This window comes from Prenolepis imparis, unplaced genomic scaffold (genome assembly GCF_030444845.1).
Source record: "Prenolepis imparis isolate NDT839.2.m4 unplaced genomic scaffold, iyPreImpa1.0 SCAF_4, whole genome shotgun sequence".
Lineage (NCBI taxonomy): Eukaryota > Metazoa > Arthropoda > Insecta > Hymenoptera > Formicidae > Prenolepis > Prenolepis imparis.
In genome coordinates this window covers 15,599,143-15,611,909 of record NW_028141162.1, presented here as the reverse complement: position 1 = coordinate 15,611,909, position 12,767 = coordinate 15,599,143, and positions in this window count along the sequence as shown.

Genomic DNA, 12,767 nt, shown 5'->3' with positions numbered 1-12,767 from the left:
CAACTTTCTCGTAAAAATTTTTTGACAACTACATATGATTTTTTTTTATTAACAGTGTTATAGTGAATAACGTCTTACCATAGTAAACGTAGCTCAGCTTCTATATATTTTATCATTTCAAATATTAAATATAATTTAAATTAACTACATTAACTATTAATTAACTATTTAAATTAATTATTAAACTATTTTATTTTTCTCAATATTGAATTTCATAATGTTGCAGAGTATTTTCATTGTAAATTGCAGAACCGGATTGCCCTGAATAAGAGATATACTCCTATCGGCTATAATGCATTCTGAGATGTGTGCAAGCACCTATCGAGATTAAATAAATATATGTTCATGGCGTATCGAATAACAAAAACAGACATACGCGCCATAAGCTGACAGACAGTCCTTGAATTTTGCAACACGGACTAATATCGTCCGAGCTTGTCGAAAGGCTGAACTGTCAGAATCAGTTAGACGGCCGTCCCCATGAAACATCCGCGCTATCAGCATTCTCTCATTATAGCAAACGAAAATAGACGTTGTTACTTCGTCGCTTACTCTGACCGGCGGTTCAAAGCGTGGCGTTATTATTAGCCGAAACTCAAAGTCTTACGTAAAATCTGGTCCGCGATATAGCGGTGTTTTGGAGCATCATTAGGCCAGAACTGTTTCTTCATGCTCGATGTTTTGGGTTTCGTCTGCTTAGTAGATCCATCAACCCGGAAAAAGTTACATAGAAGTGTAACAGGAATGTAGTTATTCTAGGAAAGGCAATATCTCGGCGAATGTAGAATTAATTCGCGAATTTTATCATTTGCCAATTCAATAAGAAATTGCAAATATTTATTTTATTGCAAATTTTTTATTGCATGTATATCACACCTTGTTTACATACGGAAAAAGCACAGAAAAATAGCGATCGTTTGTACAGCGCACAAATATCGCTAGTTATATTGTGCCTCTTTGACGGTTCAGACAATCACACCGTTTTTATAGCGACAATATGATGAAAAGGCTATTTAATAGTTTATCAGGTTGAACACGTGTTTTGCTGAGCTTTATTTGCCACTAACGCGAATTTTAGAGGTGCCGATCTAAATATAGAACCGGAAAACATTACGGGGCACGCGCGTCTGTGATACAAAGAAGGAGAGAGAGATCAGTATTTATTTATAACGATTTTTATAAATGAACTGCTAAACAACCATGATGAAACCACCTGTCAGACAGAACAGGCCATCGATCATAACGTATCCTAAAACGAGTTCAAATACTAACGGACCGATGAAAAGTCTGCCACTCGTCTCTCGAGTATATATTTCTTTTAATTTGATATACCTATATGCGTTAATAATTGCAACTCGATTATTTCAGTCATAAATTTTACTCTTATTTTATATCACATTGAATTCACTTTTTAATATCTAGATAAGAATCGGGAATAGTCATTTTAATATTTTTTCGCCGAAGACAAGAATGTTTATTAGATCTTATAATTAAAATAGATTTATTATAGAAAGAGAAAAATATACACAGAGTTAATTTTTCCTTAATAAATAATTTTTCATGACGTTTTAATTTTAATAATTCGATTTTCAGAGAATATAATTAATATTATATTATTAACGCGTAAATAAATACACAAAAAAATAATTAGCGATTTCAAAGGCTATTTTAATAAATTTAATTTAATCTTTGTGCGATGCTTTGTAAAATAATTCCATTATATTTTAATACTATGATATTCCACGCAATTTTAATATTTAATCATAGTCATTGAACGTTTCAAGTTGATTTTCTTTAAAGTGACAGAATGAAGACATGACACTAAACGACCCGCACAACTTTATACTTCGTTAGAGGTGTCTTCAAAAGGAGATTGCCAAGATAATTTTAAATCATCGTCAACAGGATGCATTTGTCAAAATTTATAGGATATTATCAAAGAGCAGTTCACGCACGTCTCTCTCTTCTATCTCGCCGAACAGAAAGGTTCTGTTGCTGTTGAAGGCGCTTTCAACGTCTAACGATATTATCAGCATCCGAAAATTATCGTCACAACTCAATCACTTGTAAGAGGATAGCACAGACTCTGTCCTAAATTGTTCTCAATCATATAAAAATTAAAAAATCTACGACGCGTACACATAAATTCACTTCCTGAATTTCTTTTAATCCTGGATTAATTTTGAGATAATATAGCGAGACATAACAAATTTTAAGAAAATTCAAAAATTATTCTAAATACAATAAAAATTAATAATCTAATATCACATATCTAACAAAAAAAATTTTTAGTTTAAAAAAGCTTATATTTATTATAAAATTTTTATATTATTATATTTCTTTCTCCCTCTCTCTCTCTCTCTCTCTCTCTCTCTCTCTCTCTGTTTTATTTAACAAAATTTATTGTTTATTTAACAAGATCAAATATGTTGTTAATCAGTGCTCGAAAATTATTATATAAAATGGTTTTAATAGAATAAATTTACATACTTCCGAGAATATTTCAAGTTTAATTTAAGCAAATTCCGGTTCATTCTTCCATAATCTCATTTTGTAAAGTTTATGATTTTGTATCCTTGCCAACGCTGTCTTGATATACTTGCATTGCGGGCACACTATTGCTTCATAAATTTGTTTATTATCGTATGTGCATGAGAGAGAAAAGGGGCGCGAGGGACTAGAGTAAAGAAAGCCAAGTCTTTCATTTGCGGGGGGTGACTGCTTCTATACTACTACTACTCTACAATAAGTTATCTAAACCCTACTCATTTTATACTCGTTCGTTCGCCCACATGTTTAATGGTGTTGCGCTTACGTCAACGCTCGGAAAACGAACTTCCGTAATGAATAAGGTATTTTAAATCGCGTCCTACCTTCTATACAAAGTGTTTTGTTAATATAATTTTTATGAGAGAATTTAATATCGACGAACGAAAATATTTGCTGATCATTAAATTTTTTGCCGATTAAAATTTTTTTTAATTGATTAAAATTTGTCAAATTACCTGTGTATATAGTTGATATATTTTATCTATGGCCTCTCTCTGCATCTCTACAATTTGCACGTCTCTAATGCTCCCCCCGTGGAATAATCAATGATAATGTCCGACAAGGTTGCAACAGAATATTAATATATATATATAATAATAAAATATAAAATCAAACTGTGATCGTTATATTTTAAATTATTATTTTTTTATAAAAATATTTTTTTTAATAATATGAAGATTTCCTCTCTAAATATATTCATAAAAATCTAAGTTGACGTCAGATATCTTTCATTTCTGACACGAATAAAAAACGTAAACACTGTATATATATTTTATTTAAGAATTCTTTAAAAATACACATAAACCCATAGCTATCTTTTTGATATAAGGTTCGTTTATTTATTCAAACTTAAAAAGTATTTTAGTGCAAGTTAAGAGCATTTTAGTGTACGACGTCGAATTGACGGATGTCAATTCAACGTCGGTTCTAAGTACTGGCTTATTTATATGTGATTCATCACGGGTCTTTGCCTCTCGCGACGTACGTGACATTCCTTCCGGGAGGAAGTCTCCACGGTCAGGCGTGTCTGTCAAACTTGCAAGACTTATACTAAACGACTGGCCCGAATTAAGAATGCTTGCCCAGCGCGATATAGACACGGATGGTGATGTGATCTGTCATCGTGTACATGACATTGATGATTTCTTGTACATGTGGAATGAATCAACGATAAAATATTGCGAGAAAACGTGCAAGTCACTTGTTAGGAGAAATGATTAATTGTATTTAATCGTAATTAATCTGTCTTATGCTGTCTTGTTCACGAAAGCTGAGAGTCGTATTAGAATTTAAATTTGTATAATAGCAAGACCCTAATAATAATCGATCGCGAAATAAAATTAAATTAATTTGTCGTGAGAGCTTTCTGTATTTTCTGTATCTTTATGATATCTAAAATATCATTGAAGAAAAACTCTTTAATGCATTAAATGCAAATTAACATTCGATTACTCTTTATACTTTCTCGTTTTTTAAATGCATTTAATAATTATAGATTAAATATCTTAAAATTGTCAATTTTACCCCTTCATTCAGTCAAGATATTTAATTTTTCGCGTATTCCGGACTGTAACTCTTAGTCATCTCTTTCGCCGCATCAGACAGTGACGATTCCCGATCGATCTCGAAGAGGGAGATCGGTCGCATATGCGTCCGGTGAACAGAGCCGCTTTCAGGGTTAACTCGGATCGGTCCTACTTATGTAAAATCTTGAACGAGTAACATTGAGCTAATTATAAACACGGCTGGTTAGCTACGTCCGCGTAGCTGTCCGCCGCGTTTCTCGTCCGTTCGCAGCCAGTGCAGCAATTTACGATGCACGGTCGGTCTTAGGTGGATCGATGCGCACGGCTAGCGACCTAACTAAAAATAAATGGTCGGTCACAGAGTGGGCAGAGGGTGGAAGGAGTTCGGGGGTCCGATCAACGGCCAACTGGGCCAGTAAAGTAGTAGCCGTAGCTCAACGTCCCAAATATAGTCCTAACATCTAACGTGGACGCAACCGATCTATCCTATCTATCTGTCCTATCTGCAATCGTCGTCGCTCCTTACGTCGTATACATATATGCATTATATATGTATCGGGTATGGTATAACACCCTCTGCATCACCGGCGATTCCCCGATGACACGGGGAACCGCCGTGTCGAATCGCCGCCCTCGAATTGGAGCGAGTTCCACGCTAATTCTGGGGTAGGTCAGGTCATGCCGTCTCGTCGCGCTACAGGCGACAGTGTTAATTCCTCGCTATCGCGACTTGATTTATTAAACCCAGGATTGTCCGCGTTGATCTTTTTTAGTGACACGCGGACGAAAAAAGTTACTCCGTACGCTTCTACTTGTTGAAGAATAAAAATGAGAGAACGTTAGTATTTTATATTTAATGTCCGAAAACTTCTTGTACGAAGAATTTAAAAAAATGTATTTATTTAATAATTATTAAAAAGTTGAAATTTTGTTCCATCGCGCAAAATTGATCGAATATCTGCAGCAGAAATAAAGACTTTGATGATCAATTTTTTTTTAATGAGTTACGCGTTATTATTAGCTGAAATTGTCATCGATGAAATAATAGATTGACGAACACACGTTCCGTCCATTCCACGAGGATGACAATAATTTTCATTCGATCCCCACTCTCCAAGATACGACTATATTCAATCTTTATCGTGTCATTGTAGTGTTAATGCACTTGATCAGTATTATAGGCTCAATGCAATTACATCACTATGATGATATATATGACGGTATGAATATAATGGTTATTCAAAGTGCATTGTTATATGATTTCGAGTCTGTATGTGTCTGTTACTCTTCCACTTTATCGATCTATGCCGATCATAATATATATAATAGTTGCTCTCTTCTAAAAAAACACGACATATTTATCATCGATGATGAATGTGTCTGTAGACAAACAAAGTCAGGAAATACACGTCACTTAGATAGTTTTAATTTAATCTTTTTAGACGGCAAAGAGTAGTTAAAAATAAAAACACATGGGTTTGTTTATGTCACCGTATTCTTACTAGTTGATGGAATGCGAATCCTAATACGCCTTCTAAGTCGCCCGACAAATTTTCTAGATATAGTTCCTCTAATCATTTTATATAAATGACTTTAAATAAAATATTTCATAAAACTTTATATCACACAAAGCCAAAATTATTGTAAAGCATGTTTATTTTTAAAACGCTTTGTTATTTTTTGAAAATTATATTTTATATAAAATATATATATATATATATATATATATATATATATATATGATAGAAAGTTCATTCTTTTCTTTTTGAAAAGAAAAAATAGTAAAATGCAATAAAATTTATTACAGAGTTAATAATTTAGGTAAATCTTTAAATGCCAATGCAATTTTTTCAAATAAAATTTTTAACATTTTGATCTGTAGATAAATTATATTAATATGATACACATTAATGTTTATAAAAATTTCTACTTCGCATACAATTATGATATCTTGATTAACAAATTATAATGAGGCATCAAAAATGAAATTTTATGTGTATGTATATCTGATATTTGGTTGGCATCTCTAATTTTTACTTTTATATGTATATACGAAATCTAATACTTCGATAGAGTGACTATGATTAGTCTGGCGAAGTATTAGATTTCGTATATACATATAAAAGTAAAAATTAGAGATGCCAACCAAATATCAGATATTTATCGTTGTCTACGCGTCTGCAAAACTGCATCAGTGTAACAGACACATAACTTTTTCAATAATGAACAGAGATCTAATGTTAATAAAATAGAAAAAAATTAACTAAATTAAAATTTCAAACTTTTTCAACCACCGACGATACAAAATTGCATATCAAACGTAGAGATTTAATTTTTAATGCAGGCTTATGACACTTTCTTCAGACTATTCAACCAATAAGATTCATGAATATCACAAGTTTATAAAAAAAAAAGAGTTTAAAAAGATTCTTTAAAACCGTATCGAATAGCTCGCCTTGATATAGTATGCAGAAAAAAAGTCTTGTTTTTATATTTAGTAATATTTTTCGAGTCCTAATATTTCACAATCTTTTCTATTCTAGTCTGATAGTCTGTATTCTTTTAATTTCCTAAATTTAATGTAGAGTCTTTAAATCTCTCTCTTTAAATTTAATTTAAAAAGAAGAAAGAGAGGGTGATTTGATATTTAATAAAATATATTTGAAAAGTTAAACCTATTTTAAGATAATCTATTTATATTTAATCTAATGAATTAAAACGGATTTGACATTATTTTTTAATATTAAAATTTCTGGGCCCATATTTTTATGTTTAAATGCGCGACTAAAGACTGTTTGAGGAGAACAAAAATAGCAGATGAACGAAGGTTGCATTTAAGTTGTGCGTGCTGACATCCCCAGGAATTCTATCGTACTTTGAGATCGGTCTCTGTCCATTTTGATGAAGGCAACGTTACGGCTCGATGAATATCGCGGCTGTTGCGTGATGCAAGACGTCGCGAGTGGATGCACTTCTCTGAATTTTCAAGACAAGCGAGGCTCATATAATTAATTTATTTATTGCTAATGTCAAGCATAGATTTATAATCGTTCTCTGCTCTGGAATAAATAAAACTATAAAAATATTTTAAATTCTAAAAGAAAAGATGCAAACAAATTTTTATCAAAGCTCAAAATTCCATCAGAATTTAAAAATATTCTTCGAGCTATTTTTTAAGAATAAATTTGAGAAGGTGATTTCTGAATATAAAAGATATTGAATTAATATAATACTCAAGAAAAGACAAAGTATGTGTATATAATATAGGAAAAGACATCGATTAAAAAATTCAGCAATTAATATTGCAGAATATATAGAAATAATACATAACTTGTCATAACTAAAATAATCGCGACAGAACAAATTTTTTTCGAAAGCAGGCGAGTACAGAGAATTAATTAATATTTTAAACGGAATCTAAAAAATAATTTGCCCATGTGCGTGCAATTTTCCATGAAAAATTCGACGACTACGCTCGCGCGACAGGTGATCCTAAATTATTCGTCGTTCTCCATCGCCGTGTGCCGGGGCTTTGGCAGATCTCGCGCGGCTCGACGCGACGTCGATGAAACGCAGAAAAGTCTCATCTATCATGTCGAAATGCGTAACGCGAAAATAGTCGCAAGGATACGTGTTCGCGCGCGCGGGTCCGGACTTGGCGACTGATCTCGCGCTGATCTGTGCGCGATCTTGCAGGCGCGAGTTATCGGGCTTCGCGATCCCGATAACGAGCAGAGCTAGGTCACATCAAAGATCGGTTATAACGTGACAGATAGAAAAGAAGCCATAAGGATACAAATGTCGTTTTAAGCTTTAGAATTGAACAGACAGAAATATTGATAGATTCATGGAGTCTATCATTTTTCACTGCTCTTTTACCCTTTTTTTTTCTCAAAATACGTATATTTTTATTTTACTTTCCGCATAAGTATGTGCTAGAAATCCTTATTAAATAATTGGCCGTTTATGCCTCTTGAAAAAATAAATTTTTACGAAATAGCACATTTTTTGCTAATCATTGAATGTTAACTATATAATAATAAATATGAGGGATATATCTATGGAGGGTGTATGTATTTTTTCGTCGTGCTTCATTGGCTTAGCAAAGATACGTCTTTACAGAAAATATCTTAAGCTCTGGGAAAGGGCAAAATAGGCTCATCCTCTTATAAGAGCATGCAAAAGATGCACTATTACGCAATGATAGGAAGAACATTTTGAGGTCTAATATGAAAGCGAGGGTTGTTGTCGGCTATACACTTGCTAAGGGTGATAAAAATACGAGAGTCAACTCTGACTTCTTCACGATTAAAATACATACCGTCGTCACCCTTCAATTATATATTTCTTGATAAATTTTTAATAACTAATAATATATTTATAACTCTTTTAATAATCGAGATAATCAATTAATTATTTTTTGATAATTTATATAAAAATAAAAAAATCTTAAATTTTATTTAATATAATTTTCATATATTATGTTTTAAAATCAGCTATTCTTTGTAATTTGCAATACTTTTATAACAAATTGGATTCTTGATATATAACTTTACGTAGAATACTATAATTATATTAGTCACTCTCTGTTATATATAATAGATAAAAGTGCCAAAATTATTTAGTATATTTTGCAACCGATTCTCTATCATGATCTTATTCATATAATCTACATATATTTTCGAAAATAATATATATATATATTTGAATATTATCGTCATTCTTTCTCTTGCTTTTTTTTCATCTGCAGATTTCTTCGACCATTTTAACGTTTATTTTTTTAAAATATTATTTTCGGAAAAACCATTTGAATCTCCTTCAGATACGAGAGAAAATAATCTCTTCTCTAATGCTACATTTGCTAATCTACGAAAAGAACATGACGTCCCGAAGGATCCTTGAGAAAGCCGCTATTACGGCCGGTCAAGCCTACGCTCTAGGCCAGGGGCTAGGCTAGGCTATTTCCGCGTTTCAGCTTATGGACCGAAATAGTTGTAGAGAGAACTTGTGTACAAGAAACCGTTGGGACTATCCACGAGGATTCCCGGTGTGTCTGACTAGTATAGAATCAATCTTATTTCTTTTCATCATCCACACACGCGCCGTTTCGACAGTGTATCGCTGCGAGAATTCAAGTTTTCGCTGTTGCGTCTGTTAGTTTTCCAAACACATCGAAATGAGGGACAGCAGATGTAATCTAACAGACGTCTCATCGAATCTCCACGCGCACGCGGATTATATAATATATCCCTCTTTAAAATAAACGGACACCGCGACGAATATAGAAATAGATAGCTTTTATATAAAAAGTATTAAGACAGTTTTAATTTATTTTGGCCATTCGTAACTTTTTAGAAATCTTTATAACAATGTAGAGTATGGAAAAAATCGCGTTAATTAATATTATTCATTCTTCTAATATCTGAATTGTTTACACGTTATTATATTTACTGTGATAATTATTTTCTTCTTAATCACATGTTTTTTATTCGGTTATAATTATTTTCTATCATAAATGTATATTTAAAAGTAAAATTTAAAAAGTATGTATATATCACATATATAAAATATGTGACTAAAATCGAAATATATGAACTTTTTAATAACAAGTATATATTTACAAGTAAATATATAAGTCTGTTAAGAATTATAACCGATGTGGACAGAGCTAACATTTTTTTTAATATAAATATTTTTTTATTTTTATTATATTTTCTGGGTGTCTAAAAAAATAGACTGAAGAATGTAATTCAAACTCCAATTTTCTTTCTTTAATTGTGAACGACAAGTGGTGAAAGAAAGAGAGAAGGGGATTATCTCGGCGGGTCTACGGTTTACTCGCACTCCTCAATTTCTGTGCACAACGGCTATTTCCACTGTCGTCGTTCGGGAACGGTGCGACAGGTGCTAAAGGCATGCCGCATCTTGGCGAGGATTTCGAAATCCGCCGAGAGAAGCCCGCGACGGAGTATTTTCAATCGTCTCTACGGTGCTGGGCGATTCCTCCATCGTCCTGGGAACGGCACCGATAGGTGAAGGCGAACAGATAGGTGGGTTCGCAAAGCATATTTCTGGCAGTCACGAGATACAATTATACGGGCGACGAACGAGCTCGGTCGCGAGAGAAAGATAGGGAAAAGAACGAGAAAAGACGTGCGACGAGGCTAAAGGATACGCGAATACATATGAGATTAACAGGGAGACGAGGGAGATGAAGGCAGAAGGGTAGACTTTTGAAGTGGAAACGCAGACACGCGTTGCTTTAGGCAGATTCGACATTGTCGGGCGGCAGCCAATTTTCAGGGAAATTCCATTAATACTCGTGGCTTTGTCCCACTTCGAATTGATGATTCCTCGTCATTCCGCACGTTACATTATTAAGACAAATCGTTTTATATGTAAGATATTCCTGATTCATTCCGGATGCCCGATAACTTGCTTTTGGAGTTAATTCCTCCCTACTTCCTCTCTCTTACTTTTTGCATTTTCTTTGACACTATTAAAATTCGGAAGATCAAGATTCTGTTAAAATATACTACTTAAAAAAAATCACAATAATAACAAAAGCATATCTATATCTATCAATACAATAATATTTAACGATAAAATAGTGATTTGTATCCGGGGTTTCAAAAATATTAAACTGCCGATTTATTTAATAATAATTGAACATTGAAGCAATCACCATTTTTTTCTCTTATATTATTTTCTTTATATTTGAAAAAAAACTTGAAACATTTTGTAAAAGACGGCGTACCTGACATTGAATTGATCAATGGAGTGTAAAGACATGTAGAAAGATGTAATGGCGACCAAATATATTTTATAGAACGCATGCGGTATACTTTGCGATGATATACAATCGTACTTGCGCATGATGGATGCTTCGGTAGATTGAAAATTATGAATGTCTCTTGGGAGAAGAGAACATCTTCAACTTCAGATACGCGCTCGTACATGCATTTGCTAAACGCGTTTCGTTGCGACTCCGCGTTTTATAAGTTTGAAAAATACCCGGCCATATCAAAGTCATATTTTCTGTATTTGTATACGTTGATCCTATGCCAAAAATGCACACCTACACACGTGCAATTACACGAGATTGATATCTTAATCTGGTCTTCTCTCAACGCATTAAATTATCAGACAGATTAAGCAATATTAAGAGCAGTAAAAATTATAAAATAAATGTTTAATTAATAAAGTCCTCGTATTCTTTTTCATAATTCGAAGATAATTTTTTTTTGATCATAAAAATATTTAATATTAAAAAGTAATGTAAAAAAAACATTAAATTCTCATTGCAGAAAAGTCAACAGCAAATTGTTTAAATAATGTATTTTTAAACAAAAATTTAGCGATAGCTTTTCGCAATTTTAATATTGAAACATAAATATTTCTAACTTTAAATATTTTACCAAATCTCTGGCATAAAAATTATTCTCCGAAGCAACCCTTTTACTTTATATTCTCCAGTCTTTGCCTTACTTGAAGGATCGACTAAGGTCAATTTCGCGATAGCAATCGACACGAGGAACGCGCTTCGACGTAGGATAAACGGATTATCGGTGGGAAACTTCGCAGTTTGGTTAACCCAATTCCGTAGCCCTGGGTCCGAGTCCACGCGGACGACCTTTACCTCGTCTACGCAGCGCGTGGAAGGGATTCATCCCGAGGAGTCCACACCTGCCACCGGACACCAGCACCGACCAAGCTGACTGTCCGACCGCCCACACGAATTGCTACCGCATTATTTCGAGTGCTTTGGCCTTGGGTAGCGGCCAGAGAAAACTTTTGCGGAGATATCATCGCGGAGATACGCGATGTCAGCGGGAATCTTCCTCCTGCGGACGATAAGTACCTATGTATCTTAGCACTTTGATCGCAGAATGTATCATCGTCCTCTATACCCGAATGCTTACATATGAGAAAGACGTGCATTCTGATATAGCGTTAAGTACGGAAAAAAATTTATTTCCTATCTTACGCCGAGATTTATGAGGAATTTGCCTGACACTTCTTTTCGCCTATAATTCTTCGCGAAAAACGTGATTTTTTACACAATTTTAACGTGACGTCACGAGTGTATGATTATTCGGGGTGGTTGGGCTGTTGACGAAAGAGGTTGACGAAAGGAAGAGGAAAAAGAAATATGATGGATGGACCGACGTGACAATCAACGGTTCTCGAGATCACGGTGGGGATAATTGGTTCTTTTTTACAGAGAGGGAGAGAAAAGGGAAAGAGAGAGAGAGAGGGAACGTTTCTTTGGCAAACGAGCGTGGAGAAGCACTTCCTGCTCTCGGCTCGAAAACGAGCTTTAAGCTCCGGCCGACTTAGAACTCGTCGAGCTCTCGCCACGAGTCATAATAATAACAACTGCCGCAAAGATTCCGCTCCCGAGCTGAATCTTAAATTTAAACAGAATGGCGACAGGCACATTGCGGTGAAGCGTAAAATGCTTGTCATTTCTGTACCTCTGTGGACCTGTACGGTTCCCCTATTACGTTCTGTGTGTGTTTGCTCGATTTTATAGGATCTATGAATAACTTTGTCGTCCCTCGAAAATGGTATTTTATGAGCCGAGTGTTCGGAGCCGCAAATTTTAATTTTAACGATAGGTAAATCAGTTCATCAACTTGGAATCGCTCTTTCAACTGTCGTAATTTAAGGATAAAAAAAACAGATATC